Source organism: Gopherus evgoodei, chromosome 1 (genome assembly GCF_007399415.2).
Source record: "Gopherus evgoodei ecotype Sinaloan lineage chromosome 1, rGopEvg1_v1.p, whole genome shotgun sequence".
Taxonomy (NCBI): domain Eukaryota; kingdom Metazoa; phylum Chordata; order Testudines; family Testudinidae; genus Gopherus; species Gopherus evgoodei.
The window spans coordinates 3,666,104-3,690,947 of NC_044322.1; the positions used below are offsets into that span (position 1 = coordinate 3,666,104).

The following is a 24,844-nucleotide window of genomic DNA, read 5'->3' on the forward strand; positions in this document are numbered from 1 at the left end:
ATTAGGATGGTGCTGTCCCGGGCTCTGTTATGATCAGGAAAGATTTTTTTAGTCACGAAAGTGTCTGTATGTGTGAGTGTGTGTGTTCATGCACATGCTGTTTTTTTTTTCCAGACTTAAATTAGCTGAGTGTAGCTATTTTTATGCAGCTGCAGCAACAGACCAAGGAAACCAAAAACCCTAGTGTAGGTTAGCATATTTTTTTTTGTTTCTAATTCAGACCCGTCATGGAGCTGTGTGAGCTAACCAAGTAATCTTTTCTTAGCACTCGTACTCACGCTGTCACATTCACACACACACATGCACACACACACACGAGTCACACTCTCTGGCACATGCACACGCACAAGGTACGTCTACATTGCAAAGAAAAATCTGTGGCACTGAGTCTCAGAGCCTGGATCTTGTGGGGCAGGGATTGCAAGACTAAAAACAGCAGCATAGACCTTTGGGCCCCGGCTCTGAAACACAGTGAGGGGGAAAGGTCTCGGAGCTCAGAAACTGAGGGTTGCACCAGTCATGTGACAACGCCAAAGAATCACAGAATGTGTTACTTTCTTCTGATGCTGAACAAGGAACTCTAGTGGATAAGGAAAACTTTATCCTCCCATAAGAGACTCTCTCTCTGCTTTACTTAGAGCTTCTTCCTAGAGCCTTCTCTAGATCCCCAGGTGCCTGTCTTCCTGATACAGATTTAAAGAAACTTGGATATGTCTTCTCCTCCCCCTGCCCCCTTTTATCCCCATATGAACAATCTTTAATGAGGCTGTTTCACAACAGACAATAGATCCAGATGAGTCCAATGTTTCACCGCTTGTCCAGCCGTGATCCGAGAATCATAGATCTGGAAGGGACCTTCTGGGTTCGTGGAGTCCAGTCCTCCACTATCATAGGCTGCCCTGTCATATGAAAGGGCTCTACCAAATTCACAGCCATGAAAAATGCCTTGTGACCCATGAAATCTGGTCTTCCCCCGTGAAATCTAGGGTTTGGTGTACTTTTACCCTATACTATACAGATTTCATGGGGGAGACCAGCATTTTTCAAATTGGGGGTCCTGACACAAAAGGGAGTTGTGGGGGGGGGGCACAAGGTTATTTTAGAAAGGTTGGGATATTGTCGTCCTTACTTCTGCGCTGTCTTCAGAGCTGGGTAGCCGGAGAGTGACGACTGCTGGCCAGGGGCCCAACTCTGAAGGCAGCAGCGCAGAGGTAAGAGTGGTAATCCCATGCCGTGCCCTCCTTACTTCTGCGCTGCTGCTGGCGGTGGTGCTGCCTTCGGAGCTGGGCTCCCGGCCAGCAGCTGTTGCTTTCCAGCTGCCCAGTTCTGAAGGCAGCGCCGCCACCAGCAGCAGCACGGAAGTAAGGATAGCAGTGCCATAACCTCCCCTATAATAACCTTACGACCCCCCCACAACTCCTTTATGGGTCTGGACACCTACAATTACACCACCATGAAATTTCAGATTTAAATAGCTGAAATCATGAAATTTACGATTTTTAAAATCCTCTAGTTGTGAAATTGACCAAAATGAACTGTGAATTTGGTACGGCCCTACATATTAACCTCTTCATAACTTTATCCAGCTCTGTTTTAAAGCTAGTTGGGTTGTTGGCTCTACTGCTGCTATGCAGAGGCTGCTCCAGAATCTCCATCCTTTGAGGGGTAGAATCCATCCTCTCATTCCCAGCCGCCATCTATTCCTGACCCATTTAGCCCTAGTTGTTCTTAGGCTATTCTTCTGGCTGTGCCTAGTTGACACACTTAGATGATCAAATCCCTGAGGTGTCGGCTCTTCCTTGGTAAAGGAATGACTTTTCTCAGCAGGGTTGTCTTTTTGCTATGGTTGGGTGTTGCCTCATTGCCGAGAAGTCACAAACTGAAAGTTGGTCCCCAGTGAAGTAACTGGGCCAGCCGGGTCTTATAAACTTGCGCACGGAAACTGTGCCATCTGTTTTATGATGAGGTTTGCAGGCTAGGGGGCCTTTTGGATCATAGACTTATAGATTCATAGGCTTTAGGGTCAGAAGGGACCAATATGATCATCTAGTCTGACCTCCTGCACAAAGCAGGCCACAGAATCCTATCCATCCACTTCTATAACAAACCCCTAACCTATGTCTGAGTTACTGAAGTCTTCAAATTGTGGTTTGAAGACCTCAAGCTGCAGAGAATCCACCAGCAAGCGACCCATGCCTCACGTTGCAGAGGAAGGCGAAAAACCTCCAGGGCCTCTGCCAATCTGCCCCAGAGGAAAATTCCTTCCCGACCCCAAATATGGTGATCAGCTAAACCCTGAGCATGTGGGCAAGACTCACCAGCCAGCACTCAGGAAAGAATTCTCTGCAGTAACTCAGATCCCATCCCATCACAGACCACTGAGCATACTTAGCTGCTGATAATCAAAGATCAATTGCCAAAATTAAGCTATCCCATCATACCATCCCTTCCATAAACTTATCAAGCTTAGTCTTAAAGCCAGATATGTCTTTTTCCCCCCACTACTCCTCTTGGAAGGCTGTTCCAGAACTTCACTCCTCTAATGGTTAGAAACCTTTGTCTAATTTCAAGTCTAAACTTCCTAGTGTCCAGTTTATACCCATTTGCTCTTGTCTACATTGGAACTAAGCTTAAATAATTCCTCTCCCTCCCTAATATTAATCCCTCTGATATATTTATAAAGAGCAAGCATATCCCCCCTCAACCTTCTTTTGGTTAGGCTAAACAAGCCAAGCTCTTTGAGTCTCCTTTCATAAGACAGGTTTTCCATTCCATTCCTCGGATCATCTTAGTAGCCCGTCTCTGAACCTGTTCCAGTTTGAATTCATCCTTCTTAAACATGAGAGACCAGAACTGCACACCGTATTCCAGATGAGGTCTCACCAGTGCCTTATACAACGGTACTAACACCGCCTTATCTTTGCTGGAAATACCTCACCTGATGCATCCTAAAACTGCATTAGCTTTTTTAAATGGCCATATCACATTGGCGGCTCATAGTCATCCTGTACTCATAGTCAACCAATACCCCCAGGTCCTTCTCCTCCTCTGTTTCTTCCAACTGATGTGTCCCCAATTTATAATTAAATTCTTATTATTAATCCCTAAATGCACGACCTTGCACTTTTCACTATTAAATTTCACCCTATTACTATTACTCCAGTTTACAAGGTCATCCAGATCTTCCTGTATGATATCCCGGTCCTTCTCTGTGTTAGCAATACCTCCCAGCTTTGTATCATCTGCAAACTTTATTAGCACATCATCAGCTGGTCCTGGATTCTCAGGTGTAGGGGTGATCTTTATTCCCCTGCCATTTTTGCCCGGCTTGGAGATGGTACCCTCTCCCTCAGAAGTCGACCTTCAGCAGCTCTCCATGCCTTTGTGGCCTATTGGGGCTATGAGTGAAGACAACTTAGGGGTATCAGTACAATAGTGATGTTCTCTGAATTGGGCCTAGGGGGCACTGATCTTCAGAGAGGGGAGTGCTGAGGTCTCCGTGACCTCAGCAGAACTTTTAAACAGCTGAACATGGCTCTGCAAAACAATGGGGCCATATTCATCCGGATTCATTTATGAATTGGCTTCTGTTATTCTGGGTGCAGTTCAAGGAGTGGATTTTCATCTATAAACCTCAGTTTCCCTATCTGTAAAATGGGGATAATACTAAGGTGCCTCATGAGATGGGAGAGTTAAATTCAGAGATCAAACTCATCCCTGGTGTAACTCTGTTGACATCAGTGAAGTTACACCAGGGGTTGACTTGGCCCCCTGTGTGTAAACCGCTTTGCACACATTACACAAAAGAAGCGGCAGCATTACTGGTATTTCAGCAAATGCTGCAAATGAGTGGTAGGGTCCTCAGAGGGTTAACAGCGGCATAAGTCAGTGAAATGTGACAGTGATTGGCAGGCTTTGTGATCTGCCTATTTATAGCAACAGGAAAGTCCTCTCTCTGGAAGGCCGGTACTGCAAAGTGTACCAGGGTCACAGTGCTGGGAATAGTGAACATCAGGCTGATGTGAAGCAATAACCCGGCTCCAGCTGGGCTGGAGGATGTGGCTGTCACAAGGGATAAATCACGCACTGTTGGGAGGGGCCCGGATGGTGCGGCAGTGCCCTTTGCCATGGGGAAGGATGTTTTTTCCCCAGTAATCTTGGCTCTTGTTGCTCACAAAAACCATTTTGGGCCAGCGAGTTAACGAGCACTGAGGTGCTGGTGGAAGGACCCAGAGCTCTGGAGACTGAAGGCCTGTGCCTACCCGTGGTGTAAACTTCCCCCATGCCAGCTGCTGAGTGAACTGCTGGGTTCTGTCCTGTGTGGTGGATTGCCAGGCACCCTCAAGGAAATAGATGAGCTTTGAGGGACCTTCTGGGGTATCAATGATAGATTTACCCCCTCGCCCTTCCGCCATCCCCCCACCAAAATGTAGCCACTGTATCTTGACTGTTTGGATACTTTCTGAAAGTCAGCTCTGGAGGGGGATGGAGAGATGGCTTGCCCCCTGCCCCAGATGGAATTGGCTAAGGCAGGGTTAGTCAATTGTTTTTTGTCAAGGTCCAGATTTCTTGGTTAAGATAGAGTCAAGGTCTGGACTCCAGAGAAATGCTTCTCACACCACAAGTGCCTCTGTTCAACAAACACATACAATGCTGTGTAATGTACCAAGAGCCTATTGCTTATATTGTTAGCATATTAAATGAAAAATAAAACCAAACCACTGCACAACTTAAAAATAACCTCCAAGAAAGATGTAATTTATCTGAGACTTTGGGAAAGTACTTAGATAAAATGTCAAACAGATGCAAATATTAGCATTAAAAACACATTCAGACAATTGTTTCAAGTTTTGAATGAGTTTTGTCACATTTAATTATTGTAATCTAGGCATATTTGCATATAGATAGATAAACATATTCAAAATTTTTCAGCCTTTTGTGGTTTATTTAACGTAAGTGTCGGAGTTTGACAGAAAATAGCACTTAGTACACACGAACTCTTTATCTGTTATGATTCAGATCTTTCCAATAACAAATACACACCCACCGACACATGTATTAAGCAAAAGAATCATGAATAATTACTGTGAAATACCTATTAAAACCGTAGTATCACTACTGAAAAAGTAATTTTATACAGCAATACACATTACTACTACTTCAACTACCTGAAGGGGGTTCCAAAGAGGATGGAACTCGGCTGTTCTCAGTGGTGGCAGATGACAGAACAAGGAGCAATGGTCTCAAGCTGCAGTGGGGAGGTTTAGGTTGGATATTCGGAAACACTATTTCACTAGGAGGGTGGTGAAGCACTGGAATGGGTTACCTAGGGAGGTGGTGGAATCTCCTTCCTTAGAGGTTTTTAAGGCCTGAGTTGACAAACCCTGGCTGGGATGATTTAGTTGGAGTTGGTCCTGCGTTGAGCAGATGATTGGACTAATCTTCTATGATTCTCTACATTCTCTTCCAACCCTAATCTGTGATTCTATACATTTAAAATAAAATATGCATGAATAATGTATAACCATAGTGCTTGCTATCAGTGGGGAAAGTGACATGACCTCTACTGGACAAGGGCCTTGAAGTTTGGAGTGAGTTCAGTCAAGGCAAGACGGAAGCAATTGCAGAGATGATTATCAGAACAGAGTGATTATGTGATTTAATGTTGTTCACGGTTGAGAATGCTGACTCACACATGTATGAAAAGCCGGACATAGTCAAAATGTTAAATTCCATCTTCCTGGAGTCCAGCCTAAGGGTTGTCCAGAAAGTTTCAGATGTAGTTTCAATTTGCAAACACCTAGAAGATAAGATGTTGATAAGTAACAGTCAACATGGATTGGTCAAGAACAAATCATGTCAAACCAACCTGACAGCTTTCTTTGACAGGATAACAAGCCTTGTGGATAGGGGGAAGTGGTAGATGTGGTATATCTTGACTTTAGTAAAGCTTTTGATACTGTCTTGCATGATCTTCTCATAAACAGATTAGGGAAATTGTTACCAGCTTTGCCCATTGCTTTGGGGTACGCTTATTTATTAGGGTTACTCCTCTGGAGGGGGGGATCTGTACTTCTGTCACTGTACAGCTTGTGTCACTTATGTTCTCATAGGGAACTCTACTTCCCCCTGCCGCAAGTCCCTCCCAAGGGAGCTACCCCACAGGATCTCGGTTCCCAGGGCTGGGTTCTTCCAGCCCCAGAATCGGACGAATGCACGCGGCGCACACACACACATATTAACAGAGCGCGTCTGAGAGGACCGGGTTAATCAGTACTCCTAAGCTGACTCCTTATACGTCCCTGGACTCAGCAGGCTGGGTCGAACAGCACCTCCAAGCTGTCACTTTCATATGCCCAAGGTTCAGCACGTCCCTATCCCCACTTTGACATTACACTTGTCTGGTAGTGACCCACTTGATGAGCAAACCCCACAGGATTTTTGGGCTCTGCAGGGATCTTTTAGCCTCAGTACGAGGAACGTTGCTGCAGAGCGAATGAGGAAACCAAAAAACACCCACGGAGGGGCCGTCGGAGAGGGGGAGGGAGGGGAAGTGAGAGAGAGAGATAGTGAGAGAGAAAGAAGCAACCAGCTTAACCATGAAAGTTATTTATTGCCAGGTAATAACCACAGGGGAGCCAGGCAAACAAAACAGTTATGATATTAAATCTAACTTATATTTGATTATAAAAGTCAGGTTTAGAAAACTGCAACTGATCTCACAAGTCAGGGTCAGAAGGCTGTACCTAGAGAGAGAGCTGGGTTCTCACCATTCCGTGAAGCCCGAATCAATTGGGGATCCCCGGTGTTGGTGGTAGCTGAGGGTCTGGAGTGCTGGAGACAGGCAGAGCCCCCAGCATGATCAGTCAGAAGATGAAGTCCCAGTGGAACTGATGTAGATTTTGGATCCAGGCATCAGAACACTTTCCTGAGCATGGGTAGGGGTTTTTGTAGAGAAACAACAATCGTTCAAGGGAGAGCAGTAGATTTGTTTATGATTAAACAAGAGAGATAGCAAAGTTTTGTTCAGGCTAGAGCATGAGAGCTGATCATTCCTGGCTTTGGGCGGTGTTCCTTGGAGGGAGTTCACAATGCAGTTAGGCAGCTTCCTGATTTTGGATACCATTAAAGGATTTATTACTAGAACTGGTCTGGTAACTGCTGAGCTGGGTGTGTGCAGGAGTGGGCTCATTAACAGCTGGAGCAGAGATCCCCCATCATGCACTGCTTCCCTGCTTTTCTGGTCCCAGAGTTCCGTGTGGTTCTTGCCTTGGAATCTCTGTTCTCCATTCTGGATGCTAATGGAGAGGCCTCCCAGTCCCATCTTTGATGCAAATGAGGCTAGGGAGTTCCCTTAATCCTGTCCTCCTTATCTCAGGGGTTTAGGTGTGTCTCCCACTGCCTTTTCATTGCTTTTTGTAAGTCTTTCTTCTGATGCAGATTTGGGGGATGGGGGGGAAGTCTTTCATGAGTCAGACAGGCTGGTTACTGCACCCTGGTTCCCCAAGAACACAGAGCTGCTAGGTAACAAAATATAACCTAGATGGAGCTACTATAAGGCGGGTGCATAACTGGTTGGAAAACTGTTCCCAGAGAGTAGTTATTAGTGGTTTACAGTCATGCTGGAAGGGCATAACGAGCGGGGTCCTGCAGAGATCAGTTTTGAGTCCGGTTCTGTTCAATATCTTCATCAGTGATTTAGATAATAGCATACAGAATACACTTATAAAGTTTGTGGATGATACTAAGCTGGGAGGGGTTGCAAGTGCTTTGAAGGATAGGATTAAAATTCAAAATGATCTGGACAAACTGGAGAAATGGTCTGAAGTAACTAGGATGAAATTCAATAAGGACAAATGCAAAGTACTCCACTTAGGAAGGAACAATCAGTTGCACACATACAACATGGGAAATGACTGCCTAGGAAGGAGAACCGCAGAAAGGGATCTGGGGGTCATAGTGGGCCACAAGCTAAGTATGAGTCAACAGTGTAACTGTTGCAAAAAAAGCAGTTGTCATTCTGGGATGTATTAGCAGGAGTGTTGTAAGCAAGATATGAGAAGTAATTCTTCCGCTCTACTCCGCACTGATTAGGCCTCAACTGGAGTATTGTGTCCAGTTCTGGGCACCACATTTCAGGAAAGATGTTGACAAATTGGAGAAAGTCCAGAGAAGAGCATCAAAAATGATTAAAGGTCTAGAAAACATGATCTGTGAGGGAAGATTGAAGAAATTGGGTTTTTTTAGTCTGGAAAAGAGAAGACTGAGATGGGACATTATAACAGTTTTCAAGTACATAAAAGGTTGTTACAAGGATGAGAGAAAAATTGTTCTACTTAACCACTGAGGATAGGACAAGAAGCAATGGGCTTAAATTGCAGCAAGGGAGGTTTAGGTTGGACTAAACTTGATAAGTTTATGGAAGGGATGGTATAATGGGATAGCTAATTTTGGCAATTAATTCGTCTTTGACTACTAGTGGTAAATATGCCCAATGACTTGTGATGGGGTGGGATCTGAATTACTACAGAGAATTCTTTCCTGGGTGTCTGGCTGGTGAGTCTTGCCCACATGCTCAGGGTTTAGCTGATTGCTTTGGGATTGGGAAGGAATTTTCCTCCAGTGCAGATTGGCAGGAGCCCTGAGTTTTTTTTGCCTTCCTCTGCAGCGTGGGGCATGGGTCACTTGCTGGAAGGTTCTCTGCACCTTGAAGTCTTTAAACCAGGGGTCCCCAACGCGGTGCTGGCATCTAAATGCTCCCGTATACTGGCTGGCGGTCGAGCATCTGCCGAAATGCCGCCAAAATTCGGCGACATTTCGGCGGCAATGCCTCTTGATGACGCTGCTTGCTGCCGACAAGCAGCATCATTCAGAGGCGTTGCTGCCAAAATGCCGCAAAATTTTGGCAGCATTTTGGCAGATGCTCGACTGCCGCCATGATCCTTCATCTGGTGCTTGCCAGATGAAAAAGGTTGGGGACCACTGCTTTAAACTATGATTTGAGGACATCAATGGCTAAAACACAGGTTTGATACAGGAGTGGGTGGGTGAGATTCTGTGGCCTGCATTGTGCAGGAGGTCAGACTAGATGATCATAATGGTCCCTTCTGACCTTAAAGTCTATGATTAGGAAAAACTTCCTTACTGTCAGGGTGGTTAATCACTGAAATAAATTGCCTAGGGAGGTTGTGGAATATGATATTGGGGATTTTTAAGGTTAGACAAACACCTGTCAGGGATGGTCTAGATCAGGGGTCAGCAACCTTTCAGAAGTGCTGTGCTGAGTCTTCATTTATTCACTCTGATTTAAGGTTTCGCATGCCAGTCATACATTTTAACGTTTTTAGAAGGTCCCTTTCTATAGTCTGTAATATGTAACTAAACTATTGTTGTATGTAAAGTAAATAAGTTTTTAAAATGTTTAAGATGCAGAGCCCTCCAGACCGGTGTCCAGGACCTGGGCAGTGTGAGTGTCACTGAAAATCAGCTCGTGTGCCGCCTTTGGCACGTGTTCCATAGGTTGCCTACCCCTGGTCTAGATAATACTTGGTCCTGCCATGAGTGCAGGGGACTGGACTAGATAACCTCTCGAGGTCCTTTCCATTTCTATGATTCTATGATTCAATGTGCTGCACCTTAAGCACTTCATCCGCTTGTAAATCAATAAGCTCCAGCTGTCGTTTTGCTTATTCAACATCTGGAAAGGATGCTTTTGCTTGATCACGAAGGGCCATTCTTGTACCACGACTGGATTCCTTGCAAACATGAAGATGTCTTTACACTTGCAACATCTTGGAACCTGTGCTGGAAATTTTGAAGGAGAGATGATGCCATCTGACTCACATTTGCAGTGTCCTGACAGCTTAGCAGCGTTGGGAAATGCAGCATCCCCCCTAGTTTCCAAATCACTTTTGAAGAGTCTCAGTTTGTTTTCAAATGCAGTGACACTGCTGTGGAGATCCACTACAGTGCGATTTTGCCCCTGCAACTTTAAGTTGAAATCATTTAAGTGGCCTGTTAAATCAACAAGGATGCTCATGCTTGTGGCATCCCTCAAAAATGCATGTAGCTCCTCTGCCTTTTCCCCTGGAATATTATGTGGATTTTCTTCCACGTGAACTTCAATTTCCCACAGCTTTCTTAGTATGTGCCCTCTGCTTAGCCAGCGGCTGCCAGCGAGGCTGAAGGGGTGCAGGGAGGAAGAGGAGAAGAGGGAGAGGCACAAGAGCCCTCTTCTTGTCCCAAGCATAGAGGGAAAGGAAGAGCAGGGCTGCCACAAGCCACTAAACTCTTTCCTCTCTCCTGCGATAATGGGGCCTGCTGAGGGGCAGAGATGGGGCCGTACCTAGGAAGGTCCGGGGCTGGGGACAAATCAGCTTCCCCACTAGTCTCCTTGCTGTCCGCACGGTGCGCCTGCCTGCCGCTCGCCTCGTCACCCCCACCCTTGTCTGCTCGCCCGCCCACCTGCCTCTTCACCCCACTCCTGCCTGCCGCTCGCCTCCTCACCCCGCCCGTCCGCTCGCCTGCCCACCTGCCTGCCGCTCGCCTCCCTGCTCGCCTCCTCACCCCACCTGTTCACCCACCTCCTCACCGGAATATCGGGAGAAATGGCATCCCAATCGTACATGGGCCGGGACACGGGACAAAGGGCTAAATATCGGGACAGTCCCGATTTTAGCAAAGCGTGGGGCCTCCCAAAGCGTGGGGCCTGGGGTGGTCGCCCCGATTTGCCCTACCCAAGGGATGACTCTGGGCAGAGAGCACCTGCCTGCTTCCTGCGGCCGCCCAGATTGGCAGCAAGGGAGAAAACAGCCAGTCAGAAGAGGTTTCTCCAAGACAGACAGGAAATATGCAGCCTCGGCCGTTGGGGTGGGATTGTGGACATTTTAATTGCAGGGTCTGTGACCCAGGGGTGCCATTTTAGATTTTGATTGGGGTGATGGGTAGTATTCCAGGGGCTACTTGGCTGTCAGCCCCAGGCAGCCGGGCTCCTACTGTCACGGATTACATTCAGGTGCACCAGATTGGAGCTCGATAAATGTTTGAGACCCCCCCCGGCTCTCCTGCCACGCTGAAGCGCTAATTCTTGAGAGCCTCCTCAGTCACAGCGCGGCTCAGACCTGGTGTCCTAGCGGGCCTCAGGCAGGATGAAGCCAGGAGTCCAATGCGCTTCCAGTGGGGCTGCCCTGAATCACTGTCCCTCAGGCTGGGCTGAAGCCCTGAGTCCTGGTGGGGCTGAGGCTTGGAGTCCCAGCACATCTCCAGTGGGGCAGAAAGCAGGAAGCGCTTTGGGACTGAAGCAACCACCTGCAGGGCTGAAGCCCTGAGCCCCCATGAGCACTGTGGGCTGCTGAAAAGGCTCTTGCAGTCCAGATTTGGATCGCGGGCCGCCTATAGATTACCCCCTGGCTAAGGATCTGAAGCATGCAAACTCGGACCCTTTGAAATAAAAGCCCGGAGCACATGTGGCCACGAAAGATCTACTTTTGCAAGCAGGTGGCACGTTAACCCCCTGTGTCCTGGCCAAGTTCCAGTTCTGTCCGTCTCACTGCCTTATTCCAATTATTATTATCTGTTTATATTACTGTAACGCCTGGGAGCCGCTGCCCTGACCAAGACCCCATGGCACTAGGTGCTGTGCAAACCCAGAGTAAAAAGACAGTCCTAAAGCACTTACAATCAGGGTATAATACACAGATGGATACAGAGATATGATGAATACAAGGGAACAATAGCCAGTATTGGTCACCACGGTCGGCTGTGGTCTCTGCAGACCAGCAACTTAACTCTTGTCACATTTTCTGTCAATGTCCAGGAAAAGGAGAGTTGTAAGGAGAGATCTGAAGGAATGTAATGAGTTAGTTGGGGAGTCCCTGCCACACATGAGGGGACAGCAAGAGTGAGGGTGGTAAGGTGTGTATTTGAAAACCCGTGGGCAGTGGAGGCTGACATCTGGAGTGGATCTTTCCATGCTGAATGAGAGAAGCAGGGTGGGAATAAACTGTAAAAGGACATTGACAGAGAAGACAAGCGAATTACGTTTGATACAATAGAGACGGGGCAGCCTGTGGAGGGATGCAAAGTGACAGGCTAGGAAAATGAACTTTGCAGCAGCCTTCTGACTGGCTAGGAGCTGGGCAAGCATGCATTTGTCAAAGCTAGAGAGAAGGATGCTGAAGTGATCAAGATGCATGATGATGAGAGCTGGGATGAGCGGTTTAGCTGCACGGATGGATAGGAAAGGCCGAATCTTAGAAAGAATCTGCAAGATTTAGACTTAGCCAGGAGGTGAGGACCAGGGTGTAAGTTGCAGATGACGCCCAGGTTATGGGTCTGAGTGATAAGGATGGGGTGATGTCCGCGGTTCTAGACAAAGGAGGTGGCAGAGAGGGCTTGGGAAGAAAGGAAGATTCAGAGCTCTGTTTTAGCCAGGTTGAGTGCGAGCTGGTGGCTAGCCTCCACAAGGAGATATTAGAGAAATGGGTCGAGATTGTAGTTTGGACAGAAGCAGATGGCTCTGGAGTTGGGAGGTAGATCTGAGTCGTCGGCACAGAGACAGTGCTTGAATTTGGTGTTGAGGATAAGTGACCCTGGCAGATTCAGTGGCCAGATTCATCTTGCTCACTGCCTTAATTGAACAGTTGTGTAGAGGTATTGTTAAGCAGATGCCGTCTTCCACCCCAGAGGTGGCTGTATTTCAGTGGTGGGTGATGTGATCCTTCTTTGTGGTTTGCATGACAGTTTGTTTGTAAAGCCAGGGGGAATCCTTTGGAACGGAATGGGAGCCATCGGGGATGTATTTGCGTGTCGGGGATGTATTTGCTTGTCAGGGATTGGGGCTGTCGGGGATGTATTTGCTTGTCGGGGATGGGAGCCGTTGGGGATGTATTTGCGTGTCGGGGGCTGGAGCTCTCGGGGATGTATTTGTGTGTTGGAGAGGAGAGCTATCAGGGATGTATTTGCGTGTCGGGGAGGAGAGCTATCAGGGATGTATTTGCGTGTCGGGGACGGGAACCGTCGGGGATGTATTTGCGTGTCGGGGATGGGAGCCGTCGGGGATGTATTTGTGTGTCAGGGACAGGAGCTCTCGGGGATGTATTTGTGTGTTGGGGACGGGAGCTCTCGGGGATGTATTTGCGTGTCGGGGACTGGAGCTCTCGGGGATGTATTTGTGTGTTGGGGACGGGAGCCATCGGGAATGTATTTGCGTGTCGGGGAGGAGAGCTATCAGGGATGTATTTGCGTGTTGGGGACGGGAGCTGTCAGTGATATATTTGCGTGTTGTGTCTATCCCAAGCTGTAAGGGCTGTGTATGGGTAAAGTAAGTCATGTGTTTAATATTTTAAAAAGCCATCCACTAACCACTAGGTCACTAATAACTGTGAGCCTGTCCTCCGCTGAGCCATGCTGCTCGTATGTAACATGCCTTCTCCCCTCCCTTCAGTAGGGAGCTCTCTGGGACAGAGTTTGTGTCTCCCTCAGGGACATGCCTAGCACACACTGGGTGCTAATTCAATCTGAAAATGATAGTTACTGCAGGTGGACATGTCTGTGTCACAGATCCTAGCAAGTCCCCCTTGTGGCTTTTCACTAGGCCTGCTGTCAGGGGAATCCAAGCCTGTTTCACTGGATCCCCCAGGTATTGTAAGCCCCTGGGCTGAACAGAGTCCAGCCACTGCCCCAATCCTGGGGCCCCCAGGTGCACTCATGTAGTGCAGATCTTCAATCTGCTATCCTCTTTTCAGAGTGTTAAAAACCTTTCAGCCCCATGTCAGGTGACACCCTTGCCATCTTCCCCACATGCGCACAAACTCCTGCCACTTCTCCCCTGAGCAGCCAGTTCCCCTGGGTAGAACCTGGTCTATTGGCTAGAGCTTTAAATTAGGTTCGACAGGGACAGGTGAGCAAACCCCACAGATAAGTGGGGAACAAGACCTGGGAGATGGGTTGGAAACAGGAGGGAGCATGGGCTATAATGGCAGAGAGAAAGGAGGGTCAGGGCAAAGCTGGGAGGCAAGATCAAACCAGTATCTTAGATGCCTATATAAAAATGCAAGAAGTATGGGTAATAAGCAGGAAGAACTGGAAGTGCTAATAAATAAATACAACTATGACATTGTTGGCATTACTGAAACTTGGTGGGATAATACACACGACTGGAATGTTGGTGTGGATGGGTATAGTTTGCTCAGGAAGGATAGACAGGGGAAAAAGGGAGGAGGTGTTGCCTTATATATTAAAAATGTACACACTTGGACTGAGGTGGAGATGGACATAGGAGACGGAAGGGTGGAGAGTCTCTGGGTTAGGCTAAAAGGGGTAAAAAACACAGGTGATGTCGTGCTGGGAGTCTACTACAGGCCACCTAATCAGATGGAAGAGGTGGATGAGGCTTTTTTCAAACAACTAACAAAATCATCCAAAGCCCAAGATTTGGTGGTGATGGGGGACTTCAACTATCCAGATATATGTTGGGAAAATAACACCGCGGGGCACAGACTATCCAATAAGTTCCTGGACTGCATTGCAGACAACTTTTTATTTCAGAAAGTTGAAAAAGCTACTAGGGGGGAAGCTGTTCTAGACTTGATTTTAACAAATAGGGAGGAACTTGTTGAGAATTTGAAAGTAGAAGGAAGCTTGGGTGAAAGTGATCATGAAATCATAGAGTTTGCAATTCTAAGGAAGGGTAGAAGGGAGTACAGCAAAATAGAGACAATGGATTTCAGGAAGGCGGGTTTTGGTAAGCTCAGAGAGCTGATAGGTAAGGTCCCATGGGAATCAAGACTGAGGGGAAAAACAACTGAGGAGAGTTGGCAGTTTTTCAAAGAGCCGCTATTAAGGGCCCAAAAGCAAGTTATTCCGATGGTTAGGAAAGATAGAAAATGTGGCAAAAGACCACCTTGGCTTAACCACGAGATCTTGCGTGACCTACAAAATAAAAAGGCGTCATATAAAAAATGGAAACTAGGTCAGATCACAAAGGACGAATATAGGCAAATAACACAGGAATGCAGAGGCAAGATTAGAAAAGCAAAGGCACAAAATGAGCTCAAACTAGCTATGGGAATAAAGGGAAACAAGAAGACATTTTATCAATACATTAGAAGCAAGAGGAAGACCAAGGACAGGGTAGGCCCACTGCTCAATGAGGAGGGGGTAACAGTAACGGGAGACTTGGAAATGGCAGAGATGCTTAATGACTTCTTTGTTTCGGTCTTCACTGAGAAGTCTGAAGGAATGTCTAGTATAGTGAATGCTTATGGGAAGAGGGTAGGTTTAGAAGATAAGATAAAAAAAGAGCAAGTAAAAAATCACTTAGAAAAGTTAGATGCCTGCAAGTCACCAGGGCCTGATGAAATGCATCCTAGAATACTCAAGGAGTTAATAGAGGAGGTTTCTGAGCCTCTAGCTATTATCTTTGGGAAATCATGGGAGACGTGGGAGATTCCAGAAGACTGGAAGGGGGCAAATATAGTGCCCATCTATAAAAAGGGGAATAAAAACAACCCAGGAAACTACAGACCAGTTAGTTTAACTTCTGTGCCAGGGAAGATAATGGAGCAGGTAATTAAAGAAATCATCTGCAAACACTTGGAAGGTGGTAAGGTGATAGGGAATAGCCAGCATGGATTTGTAAAGAACAAATCGTGTCAAACTAATCTGATAGCATTCTTTGATAGGATAACGAGCCTTGTGATAAGGGAGAAGCAGTGGATGTGATATACCTAGACTTTAGTAAGGCATTTGATACGGTCTCGCATGATATCCTTATCGATAAACTAGGCAAATACAATTTAGATGGGGCTACTATAAGGTGGGTGCATAACTGGCTGGATAACCGTACTCGGAGAGTAGTTATTAATGGCTCCCAATCCTGCTGGAAAGGTATAACAAGTGGGGTTCCGCAGGAGTCTGTTTTGGGACCGGCTCTGTTCAATATCTTCATCAACGATTTAGATGTTGGCATAGAGAGTACGCTTATTAAGTTTGCAGACGATACCAAACTGGGAGGGATTGCAACTGCTTTGGAGGACAGGGTCAAAATTCAAAATGATCTGGACAAATTGGAGAAATGGTCTGAGGTAAACCGGATGAAGTTCAATAAAGACAAATGCAAAGTGCTCCACTTAGGAAGGAACAATCAGTTTCACACATACAGAATGGGAAGAGACTGTCTAGGAAGGAGTATGGCAGAAAGAGATCTAGGGGTCATAGCAGACCACAAGCTTACTATGAGTCAACAGTGTGATACTGTTGCAAAAAAAGCAAACATGATTCTGGGATGCATTAACAGGTGTGTTGTAAACAAGACACGAGAAGTCATTCTTCCGCTTTACTCTGCGCTGGTTAGGCCTCAACTGGAGTATTGTGTCCAGTTCTGGGCACCGCATTTCAAGAAAGATGTGGAGAAATTGGAGAGGGTCCAGAGAAGAGCAACAAGAATGATGAAAGGTCTTGAGAACATGACCTATGAAGGAAGGCTGAAGGAATTGGGTTTGTTTAGTTTGGAAAAGAGAAGACTGAGAGGGGACATGATAGCAGTTTTCAGGTATATAAAAGGGTGTCATTAGGAGGAGGGAGAAAACTTGTTCACCTTAGCCTCCAATGATAGAACAAGAAGCAATGGGCTTAAACTGCAGCAAGGGAGATTTAGGTTGGACATTAGGAAAAAGTTCCTAACTGTCAGGGTAGTTAAACACTGGAATAGATTGCCTAGGGAAGTTGTGGAATCTCCATCTCTGGAGATATTTAAGAGTAGGTTAGATAAATGTCTATTAGGGATGGTCTAGACAGTATTTGGTCCTGCCATGAGGGCAGGGGACTGGACTCGATGACCTCTCGAGGTCCCTTTCAGTCCTAGAGTCTATGAGCAGTGGTTCCCAAACTTTAACAACCCGCTAACCCGTTTCACGAAAATATCAAATCTCGCAAACCCCCTCCTAAAAATGAATATTTCCAGGGATTTTCTCCTTTACCTGAGCGTAAAGTATAGAAGCAGTGATCTTGGAAATAATTTGGTTATTTTATGACACGCTTATTACACACGATTTATTATTACATTATTTATCATTACATTATTAATTTTATTGCATTATGAAAACAGCAACACTCTTCCAAGATTTCATTTTTGTAGCTCATATCACTTTGATTAAGCCTCCTACATGTTTCATCAAGGAGTACCAGACGTGAAACAGCACAAAGGCATTTAAGAAGCCAACTCAAATAAAGAGTTTCTCTCACAAGCATTTGGAGGCTTGAGCAGTCCAGGAAAACAACGCATGACTACAACAAAGCTTAAACTTGTTCTGCCAGGAAGTCATGGTCATGGGGCTCGTGCTCCCAGACCCCGGAACCCAGGGTCCCTAGGGATGGCCCCGTCCGCCATTACAGAATTTTTTTCTGAGAATCCCCTGATACATTTTGCGAACCCCCAAGGGTTCACGAACCCCAGTTTGGGAACCACTGGGCTAGAGTGATTACATTTCAATGAAAGAACATGTAACTTCAACCCAGCATGAAGGCAGACAGGCCGCAGAGAACAAGAGCAAATGGCTGCGCATTCAGAATGGGGCTTGCAGCCTGGCCTGCATGCAGAGTTTATGAATGCTGTGTGAGATTATGAATTGGACAGACACATTCCCAAATTGCTGCAGACTGGCAGGAGGATTTTGCCTCTGTGAATCAGGACACTGACTGCATAGTGTCAATCCCTGTAATGGCTTTGCTCTCTGGAATTTGCTTCCCCACCGGCCCCTGAGGCAGTAGGTTGCGATTTTAACGTATTTTGCTTGTCAGATATTGGACAAAGTGGTGCTGTCCGTGGACCCTGGCTGTGGGGATGGGTTCACTGGCTGTAACAGATCCAGGTAAGGGAAATAAGGACTTGTTTAGCTGATGGCTAGTGCCTGAAATTGTGATGGCTCAGCCTTGCTATTTGCTCTTTTATCCTGAGGGCCAGAATGTCCCCACCCTGGAATTACTCCTCTACGGCAGGTTTCAGGGGTAGCCATGTTTGTCTGTATCAGCAAAAAGAACGAGGAGTCCTTGTGGCACGTTAGGGAATAACACATTTATTTGGGCATAAGCTTCTGTGCGTTTTAGCGTTTTAGCGCACAAAAGCTTATGCCCAAATAAATGTGTTATTCTCTAAGGCCTGGTCTACACTGGGGGGGGGGGGTCGATGTAAGATACGCAACTTAAGCTACGAGAATAGCGTAGCTGAAGTCAAAGTGTCTTAGATCGATTTACCTCCTGTCCTCACGGCATGAGATTGATGTCCGTGGTTCCACCGTCGACTCTGCTACCACCGCTCGTTCCGATGGAGTTCCGGAGTCGATGGGGAGCACGTTCGGGGATCGATATATTGCGTCTAGATGATACCCTAGGGTGCCACAGGTACTCCTCCCTCTAAGGCAGTGGTTTTCAACCAGGAATATGGGTACCCCGGGGGGTATGCAGGGGTTTTCCTGGGGGTACATCATCTCATCTAGATATTTGCCTAGTTTTACAACAGACTACATAAAAAGCACTAGCAAAGTCAGTACAAATGCAGATTTCCTACAGACAATGACTTGTTGATGTGGCTCTGTGGACTGTACACGGACATGGAAGTACAATATTTACATTCCAATTGATTTATTTTATAATTATATGGTAAAAATGAGAACGTCAGCAATTGTTCAGGAATAGTGAGATGTGACACTTTTGTATTTTGAGGTCTGATTTTGTAAGCAAGTAGATTTTAAGTGAGGTGAAACCTGAGGGGTATGCAAGACAGATCAGACTCCTGAAAGGGGTACAGTTGTCTGGAAAGGTTGAAAGCCGCTGCTGTAAGGGACTGGAAACAGTGAGGCTCCCCCCATGCATTGTTCCATCCAGGGTTCACAGGATCAGAGATTCTGCCTCCAAAATCAGTGGATCACCTTTCACCCATAGAGGCAGGGTCTGGTGGTGCCTCCCCTTCCCTTGCCCTGTGTGCTGTGGTTCTGTGGGTGGGTATCTGCAAATTCCAGCCTATGCAGAGGAGAGACAGATGCATGCCCACACCGAGCAGAGCCTCCGAGAACTTTCACTTTGCTGTGAACCGCAGCGGGGATCTGAGCCAAGCTTCAGTTCGGTAGGGGAGAGGAACAGGGCAGGAAACCCACAGAGGAGTGTGGGAGGGGGGTTGCCCTCTCCTGGGTAGAGAGCTCAGCCGCTGCCCAAGTTGGGAGAGGAACATACTTGCAAAGGAGAGGGGACACGGGTCTGAACTTGGCTGGGGCAGACGGAAGTGAATGCCTGCGCTGCGAGGTTTGTATTCCCCCCGTACTCGGCACTGCTCCTTGTGGAAGCTCCAGCTGCTGTTTGTTCCTTAGCTTTGCACTCTCAGAAACGCAGCCCTTCCCCCAGGAAACTGCCTGCCTTTGAGCTCTGGCAAGTGGGTCCCCCGGGAGAGGTACTAGGTGAGGGCCATCAGGGTGGTGCTCAGGCCTGCTGCAGTCTCCCAGCATGCACCTCCAGTGCCAGCTAGCTCCTGGGATCTGTTGGCGAAAGGAGCCTGGAAAAGCTGCCCTGGGCTTGCAGCAATCCTACCAGTTGCAGAGCAGCTGGCTTGCAAAGATGTTCTCTGGCTGACACAGCTCGACTCAAGAGGCTTCTGCTTTGCATAGGGAGGCTAAAGCACGAAAAGGGGAAAAGAGAAACATTTCCCCCCTGATATCACAGCTGGCTTTGTCACTCCACCCTGACCGCCGCGGAGATCTGATGTCAATACATATTGCTGCTGTGGTGCAACATGCTACCACTGTCTGAATGAGGAAGTCTCACGCCATCCAGAGACCCTGTGGGGAAAACAGCCTGTGGTGAAAACAGCCTGTGGTGGGCGCTGTGGCTGCAGGAGGGGCAGGGCCGTCTGTGACTCACTGCAGAGAAAAGGACACAAGACATGACAGTAGAGCAAGGATGAGCCCTTTGGTCTGGTGATGGGTGTGTCTGATGTCTCAAGGGCTGGGGAAGCAGCAGTACCTAGTGAGAAAGTGTATCATGGCTTGAATGACTAGGAGGGAATTTTTAAACATGATTCAGATCTATGTTTTTCTCAAAAGCCTGTTCTTATAAGCAATACCAAGAGTTAAAAACTGCCATTGAACTGTAAATATTTACCAACAGGGTAAATCTTTGGTGTCCAAGAGAAAAAAGGTAATTCCTCAGAGCCTTGGCATTGTTACACTGGATTACACTAAAGACACTAATTACACTGGTCCAGTATGGTGGCCAGTTCCCTCCCAACACCTGTCAGTGAGCAGTTGCTTTACACCTCAGAGCATGAGGTTTTATAATCCTTATAAAATGTTATCTGAGCAGGCAAAACTGTGGTGCTTGTTCATGTAAATGTCTAATCCTTGTTTTGAATCCTGCTAACTTCTTGGCCTCAGAATATCTTGTTGCGAGGAGTTCCACAGATTAGTTATACATTGTGTTTAAAAGTGTATTTCCTTTGGTCAGTTTTAACTTTACCTTTTAATTTCACTGGATGTAGCTTTGCTCTCGTGTTGTGAAGAAAGGTGAGCAAGAGCATTTAACTGGCAGTTGTCATTTCTGTGTCCATCTTTCATGTCCCCTTTTATCCATCTCCTCTCTAAACATGTACTCTAAGCAGAGGAGGAATAACTGTCGTTATCTCAGACGCCGCCATATGGTAACAGTTGGCATACGCTAAGTCATAGAATATCAGGGCTAGAAGGGACCTCAGGAGGTATCTTGTCCAACCTGCTGCTCAAAGCAGGACCAATGCCCAGAGAGATTTTTGCCCCAGTTCCCTAAATGGCCCCCTCAGGGATTGAACTCACAACCCTGGGTTTAGCAGGCCAATGTTCAAACCACTGAGCTATCCCTCCACTGTCATTGCATACATGGTGGGGGGGAGGAGCTCAGTGGTTTGAGCATTGGCCTGCTAAACCCAGGGTTGTGAGTTCAATACCTGAGGGGGCCATTTAGGGAACTGGAGCAAAAATCTGTCTGGGGATTGGTCCTGCCTTGAGCAGGGGGTTGGACTAGATGATCTCCTGAGGTCCCTTCTAACCCTATGATTCTCTGTCACCATCCAAACATGGGCTCATGCTGGGCTGGAAGCCTCTGTACTATCACTGACTTGTCCCTGCTAGTGGAGCTAGTATATTGCCATACTATCCTATCTGGCTACAGGGACATGTGGGCTGTTTCCCCTAGACGAGGCACTATCTAACCACTACCCCGTCAACTCTGACTGTCCTGGGGCTGGGATATTGTATTGGAGCTGTCCAGTACTCTGTTATCGGTGCAGTTACTTATTTTGGTCAGTAATAAATCTGTATATTTATACAAACCCTGTAGTCGGAAGATCTCAGAGCATTTTATAAACACTGATCCTCACTCCTGTGAGGCAGGTCTGTTTGACTATCCCTATTTTACAGATGGGGAAACTGAGGCACAGAGCGGCCTGTTCACCGTCAGAGCCAGGAATAGAACTCAGAAGTCCTGACTCCCAGTTCTGCGGACTGAGCACTAGATCACTCTCCCTTTATCTTGTGAATACCATATCCCCTTTTCCTTGGTACATTTGCCACTGCTGGGTCTTTGCCTGCTCGATACCCATTGTCGTTTCCAGACAAAGGCGAGCATGTCACCCATAGAGAGAGACAGAACTACCGATAACTGAGACCAGAGGCTTGGAGCCAGAGGAGGAATAGCTTGCTTGGAATGAGAGACTCTTAAAAAGACACAGCAGAGCTGTCCGAGACAGCCTCCTGAGGAAGATTTGGTGCAGTGGTCAACTGAGAGGAAGGTTCTGGAAGGAGCCAAGGAGGAGGCAGGTGGAGTGAGACATGAGAGGGGCTGCTATCCCACTGCCCATGGCCTCTGCGGGGTTCTGTGCAGCACCCCCAGAGAATGGGCATGGTCAGTTATTACATTTCAGGGTATTTCTGATGCTAAAATTAAATTTTATATTGAAAAAAATCAGGAGTCAGGCCCTGAAAATCATGAAATTTGACTTGAAAATCCTGGGATTTGAACCAAAGAATGAAATGTGGGTTCTTTTCAGAGCCTTCGGGGTCGCATGTTCAGGCTTTACTCTACCGACCATGAGGACTGGAAATTTTTTTTTTTAAAAAAAAGAAGCAATCTGAGTTTTCCCAGGAATTATGTGACGCCTGGAGCTGGGGCTATTGGAAAAACACTCGACTTTGTGAGACTTGAGACAGAACTGCAGGAGCTGGCATCAGTGTGTAGTGGTGCAAATTCAGGGAGAAAGGCTCACAGCCACCATTCGCCCAGTGCCTTGCTACCTGCATTAACAGACACACACCCATGGACACCGAAAATAAGCTATGGAATATGTCAGGGCTTTGGGCCAGATTCTTAGCTGGTGTAAATTGGTATAGTCAAGATAATGATAATCACAGGAGTGTGTCAGTGGTACGTCCCCTACACCAGTGCGTTGGTGTAAAAACTGAACGATACCAGGCAGGGCAAGATGCTCCCTCCCGGATCACCTCCGTTCTCACCTGGAGCCCATCAGGCATAGGTGTGAGAGGCGTGTGCACTCTCCAGGCCATATGTACTTTTTAGACATCAAGTGCGTCTGTTAGCGATGATGATTTCTATTGTGCCATGAGGACTGAGGTCGCCAAACACAACTCCCACCTCTGCAGGAAGATAACAACGTTCCATCGCTGCCGGTGACCTAGATGCAATAGGCTCTGGAGCTCATTTCCAACAGCCAATGTTCCACCAATGGCACAGATCTTTTACAGGGAGGGTGATTAACCATTGGAACAAACTGCCAAGGGGCAGGGTGGATTCTCCATCGCTGGTGATCTTCTGATTAAGACTAGTTGCCTTTGTGGAAGATAGGCTTTAGCCAAACTCAGGTTTGCTTTAGTCAAACACAAATTACTGGCCTCAGTGCAGAGGTAACAAGGTGAAATTCTCCAGCCTGTGTCAAACTAGATTAGGATTTCTCAACCTACGGGTCGGGACCCAAAACTGGGTCACCAAAATGTTTTAAAGGGTCAAGTGGCAGCTCCTGCGGCTCCTGTCCCACAGAACTGGCTGGGCTCACCTCCCTGCTCCAGGCACTGTGACCTCTGGGATCCCAGCACCACTGAGGTTTGGCCCAGCCGACATGATGACGGGAGTCTGGGTAGGCCGATTTGAGTGAGTGGCCCTGCAATCCCAGGAGCCAGGTCACAGCTCCACTCACACAGGTTTGGTCCAGTCAGGGGGGTGGGGCCAAACCTGAGCCGTGCTGCAACCCTGGAGGTTGGAACACTTGGAGCAGAGAGCCAAGCCCAGCCAGCCCCTCGGCACAGGAGCTGCAGGAGCCGCCACTGTGGGGTGAGTGCTGGGCAGGACCCAACCCCTGCAAGGCGCAGGATCCGACTGAAACCGCCCCAGGGCAGCACCATATCCAGGACTGGTAAATACGCTCGCACGCCTTAGGCGCTAAAGTGCCTAGTTCAGGCTCTGCCCCAGAGCCTCCACCCCCAGACTGTTTACTGGGTCACAACAGGCCGTAAATGTTTACAAAGGGGTCCTGAGCCCACAAAGGCTGAGAACTACTGGTCGAGATGATCTAATGGGCCTTTTGGGCCTGAAACACTCTGAATCTGTCAATCTCCCCAGTAATCTTTGAAAAGTAGCTGACAGTCAAGCTCTGAGGATGGAAGGGGCTTGGATTGGGACTTGTAAGGCTTCAATGGAGTTAAGATTTCATCTCCTCCACAAACAGCCCCTGGAGTTTATCCCTTGATAACTTGATAAGCTTGCTAAGCCAATCCCTCCTTGCTCCCTCTGGTGGTAGAACACCCTCTTGCCAAGTCCGGCAGCAAAGTCACTTCGGGGCAAAGTGGGTGCAAGATCCCGGCGTCTCACTTTGGGCTGCAAGATTGTGAAAGCATCAGCCACTGGGTAACTTTATTGTCTCCTTTTTCTGGACTGCAGAAATCTCTGTGACTCTTGAATGGGTTGTTTGCTGGTCTCGCTAGAAGCTGGATAGTGATCTATATAGATCCAGATTAACACAGCTACCCCTCTGATATATAGATCTGGTGCATGGCAGGAGCAGGAGAATAATCCATCAATTGCTAATCAGTATAAATAATATCACAGCAGTCAATGGATCTTTTTCTCACTGATTGAGGCCTCTTTCTTTTTTAAAAGTTCACAGGAGTAGCTTTGAGTCCTCACTGGGATTAAACTGGACCCTTTGCAGAATGAATCTCAGCCATCCAACAGTAGATTCATCTTGCTTCCTCCTTTGGCCTGTCAAGTTGGAAAAAAAATAGGTGTATTTATTTGAAAAGCCTTTTGTCTGCAAATCAAAATCTGTTGGCTAGTTTAGTGCATGCGTTCACATATATCTCTAATAGCTGGCCACATGGAGGATAAGAACCTGCTACTTCTCACAGCTGATGGAGTCACTCTTTTATAGACTCATAGACTCTAGGACTGGAAGGGACCTCGAGAGGTCATCGAGTCCAGTCCCCTGCCCTCATGGCAGGACCAAATACTGTCTAGACCATCCCTGATAGACATTTATCTAACCTACTCTTAAATATCTCCAGCGATGGAGATTCCACAACTTCCCTAGGCAATCTATTCCAGTGTTTAACTACCCTGACAGTTAGGAACTTTTTCCTAATGTCCAACCTAAATCTCCCTTGCTGCAGTTTAAGCCCATTGCTTCTTGTTCTATCATTGGAGGCTAAGGTGAACAAGTTTTCTCCCTCCTCCTGATGACACCCTTTTAGATACCTGAAAACTGCTATCATGTCCCCTCTCAGTCTTCTCTTTTCCAAACTAAACAAACCCAATTGTT

The 24,844-nt window shown here is 47.1% G+C and overlaps 1 protein-coding gene across 7 annotated transcripts in view; it reads left to right on the forward strand.

The window, feature by feature from the left end:
• ARAP1 (ArfGAP with RhoGAP domain, ankyrin repeat and PH domain 1) overlaps positions 1 to 24,844 on the forward strand; it is a 195,015-nt gene that overhangs the window by 19,784 nt on the left and 150,387 nt on the right. For 4 of the 7 annotated variants that reach the window (XM_030556467.1, XM_030556513.1, XM_030556503.1 and 1 more), the window contains exon 1: positions 19,128 to 19,296. The exons of the other annotated variants lie outside the window; for them this stretch is intronic. The gene's annotated coding sequence lies outside the window, so the exon portion shown is untranslated. Of the gene's footprint in view, positions 1 to 19,127; positions 19,297 to 24,844 lie in introns of those variants that run through there. 7 annotated transcript variants of the gene reach the window in all.